Source organism: Acyrthosiphon pisum, chromosome A1 (genome assembly GCF_005508785.2).
Source record: "Acyrthosiphon pisum isolate AL4f chromosome A1, pea_aphid_22Mar2018_4r6ur, whole genome shotgun sequence".
NCBI lineage: Eukaryota > Metazoa > Arthropoda > Insecta > Hemiptera > Aphididae > Acyrthosiphon > Acyrthosiphon pisum.
Window position 1 is genome coordinate 53100018 of NC_042494.1, and position 4378 is coordinate 53104395.

The following is a 4378-nucleotide window of genomic DNA, read 5'->3' on the forward strand; positions in this document are numbered from 1 at the left end:
TCTGAAGTTAGAATTTTGACGAAATTCATTAGTCTCGAAAATTTGCAATTTACTTTTCAGTTAGAAATGAATAAAACATTTCAAATATAAGTGATGAAAAGAAAATGACGAAAAATTGCAAATTATATAGTAGTTAAAAAATAAAAATGTATAAAATGATAAATTTTTTCGTTAATGATTGAAAAATTAAAACATAGTTTTTCATAAATAGTTGATACTGTAACCCAAATCTCTAAAAATATATTCACACAGTCATTTTTATAGATATTTTAAGTTCAAATTTGAATAAAATTAGATATGTACCTAAACGAAAAATAACGTTTTTAGTTATTTTTTGTAATTTAAAAATATTATTCGTGGGTAGGTACATAAAACTTTTAAAGTACTACAAATTAAATGTTTTTGACAAAGTAAATTTAACATACTGTTAGTATAAATGACTTTAATAGCAATGTTATAAAATATACTTCTAGTAATATAGGCAGACCGTCTTCGTTAAGTTTCGGTTTTGGTGTACAATGATTTTAAATCATTGAATTAACATTTAACACATCCATTACAATTACCCATTTGAATTCTAATGAACAGCAGAGCGGTACCCATTTGCCACCCTTTTTTTACATTAGTACTTCATTAATTCTATAGTCTATTGTGTACAGTATATTATGTGCTAAAAATGAACACCCATTACCCAATACCCGCCCACCCACCCAAATTTTGGAGGAGCGGCTGCTCCTCTAGACCCCCTTCGCCACGCCACTGAATTACCAAATACTAAATAATATGATAAATTATTACCACCATTTGTTTTGATAAACCGATAATGCCCTCTAGTGGTGTGTTACATATTCATACAGAATTCATTCCATTAGTAAATACTGCAGGACTGTCTAGCCATTTTCATATTATTATGGAATGATCGAGTCCAACAAGTAGAAACCGACAAACCAATATTATTTCTATTTGAAAAAAATACTGTGTTGAGCCCCTATTTACTGAACAAAATGTATAAAATATGTAAAACATCTTCGTATCTTCTAAATCACTAGATGGCAGTATGAATAAAAGATAATAATTTCTAGTCCCGACGATATTATTACGGTAGATTCAAGACACTAAATACCAAATAGTATGAAATTCATTGTGAATACATTCAACAAAATAAATTAATATATTAATAAGACACTTTTTAAGTACAATTTTGGTCATACCACAAAGTTTGACTTAATCGACAAATTAATTATCAGCCAAAAAGCCACGAAATTCAAAGATAATAAAATTGAATATATAAATAAATAATTATATCTATATATGTTCGACTATAATTTATTTACAAGGAATAATTATTAAAAAGTGAGTAATGGATATGTTAAATTTGAATTCAAAGTTATAAAATCATTGTATACGAAAAACGATAATAATAATAATTAGTATATTTTAGAATACTATTGTTATTAAAATTAATTTATTTTACTATTATAAATTATAGTAATACAGCCATCCAAAAGAGGTAATACAGTAGGTAGGTTAGATTTGTTTTTGAAAATAAATTTCATTAGAAAATATCATTGTGTATGAACAATATAATAATAAACCTACTTTAAAAGTTTCAAGTACACGTGAATAATATTTTTGAATTACATCAAAATAACTAAAATTGTTATTTTTCATAAATATATTTAATTTCGTCCAAATTTTAACTTTTAAAATTTGAACAACTTTTTTCTTTTATTGGATTTTCAATCTTTTTTATCAAACGAAAAATATTTTATTGACATCGAAAATAAACTAAAAATAATTCAAAATTTCAAATGTCTATTATTGTTTGTAAATAGCTCAAAATGGTCAACTTGGTTCGGCGATATTATATTTATTAGAAAATTACAACAAAATAAGAAATCGTTCGTTGAAAATTCAGCTAAATTACAGATGAATATATAATGTCAAAAAATCTGAACTTTCTTCATACATTTTTTTATAAATTATATTATTCCATTATTTGAAATAAAATAAAAATCAGAGTTTGGTGTGGCCTGTAGGAAGTATTCTTCTTTCAGATAAAAAAATATTTATTAAAAACCGAAAATTCTACAGGGCCTGAGAATTATTTCTATCAATCCCCCCCCCCTTAAATAGGTATCGGGCAGTAGATTAGTGGAAAAATATTATGAAAAGGTGGCCACTAAAATATGAAATTTAATTTCCAAATTGCATAGAATTACGGAGAAATTGAAAAACTGGCACCGGGCCCCATAATTATTTTCAGATTCTAAGTGGAATAATGAATGTAAGTATTGATTTTACAATGAAATGTGTTTTTTTATATTTTTGAGTGTGTCATCATGGTTTGTGGTAGTAAAACTGCTTAGATTTTCTTCAACAGTATCTTGTTCGATGGAAAAGTGAATCTAGTTGGTGCATTCGGGAGGTAAAATTTTAAAATTCCCAATAGTTTTTAAAAGCTGTTTACGGACATTGTCATTTTTCAATTTTTTTAGTTTGTTTTTCTATAATTATCAATAAAATTTTATTTGTGGGGTAAAAAAGTGTAAAAATGTAATGCAAGTCTCCTGATATATTGTTACAATAGCAGTTTAAAAATACTAAAAATACATAGGCACAATTTTTTTTTAGAATTTTGCCAAATTGTATCAAATTTTAATTTTAATAATTATTTTGTGGTTAAAAATGTTCACATTTTATGGCTAAGAATTGAAAATTAAAGACAAGGTTCCACGTAAATAGTTTATATATAAATTCCTTTATTCCCAATATCATCAAATATAAGTACTTAGTAATATCATGGGCTGACTGACCGTTTTCGCACTGAATCGTTTTTCTTATACAATGATAATATTATATCATTGAATTCAAATTTAAAACCATCCATTACAGTGACACACTTGTAACCTACTGTACAGCAGAGCGATATCCACTTATCCACTTTTTTATTGGTTTTTACGACGCTATTGAAAACTCCTTCTAATTTTCCATTTTCATCTCAAAAAAGTACCAACTAAATTAAATATTTTACTTTTCCACTAGAAAAGATACTTATGTTGAAAATCAAAGCATTATTGTGTGACTAAATTAATTAAATTCAATGGTAGGTAGGCGATATTGCATCGATAATTTCGTTTTTCCATGGAATAGTCTTCCAAAAAGAATACTTGCACAATGTTTGCACTCAGTGTCGGTGGCGTTGAGTTGTACAACAGTCACCATTATGGCTTATTAACTATATTAATTATTAGTTACCTAGAACTGCAACCTCGAAAAATTCCAAACTTCGCAGATGGTCTCCGGTAGGCTCTTTTTCGTTGTGAACACTGGTGAGACCCTATTATCGCCACTGAAGACCAATTCCTATAAAGAGCTTGACAATTGGATATATAGGACGCGTCAGACGAATTAAATGTTCTGGTTGCCTCTTCGATCAGCATATGGGACTTACCCGCACAACATTGGCAGACGCGTTAAAGTATTACACCTTTAATTGAAAAAAAAAATGTTTAAGAGAGACACTAATAATTTATTTTATAAAATCAAATAATTTCATACGGGGTCTTATATATACGGTATACTGTAGTAGACAGTCGTCAATATAATTTCAGGCTATAACAAACCAATATGTACTGAGGCGACACGACACCACATAACATTTTGCTATATTTTTTTTTTCGTATGGCGCTATGTCCGAGAGTAGGCCCGAAGCCTTGGTTCGGACGCCTATTTGGCAGAATTTTTATTTAGGCACCCTTAGGTATCTACTATGCCCGGTCGGGGGATTGCGGCCTCGCCGTCTAAACAGTTTCCTGCCCAGAGAGGTTTGCCGCTCGTGGCCGTATGTGGCCGGGATTCGAACCGGCTACGGTGCACGTTAGAACCGACGCCGTAGTCCGCTCGGCCACTCCGTCCTATTTTACTATTATATCACCCGTGCACAGGCAGTCAGCTTTGTCATGAAGTACGGCAAGAACCACGACTATAGATAGTACGGTTGTCCATCGACCCATGATTTCCATACTTGAAAAGTGTCTACCGAAATGAATCTCTATAATCGGTACCTATTAAAGTTAAATTGAACAGCTGGATATTCAAGCAGTAGCACTTATAATATGTCACATAAAGTGACTATCACGCATCTGCAGTTTACATTTTAAAGGTAACTGCATATTTTATAGTCACTACAACAAATATAATCGCTTGTGTGGAAATCTCCAGCTGCAGTTTAATACTGATTACGGAGATTCATTTCGGTAGACACTTTTCTAGGTTCGTTCAGCAACCATATACTATTTTTAATCTTGACAAGAACGTAAGTACTACGGTTGTACACGAGTGAGTGACGATCGTGGTAGTACCTCGGGATATGTGA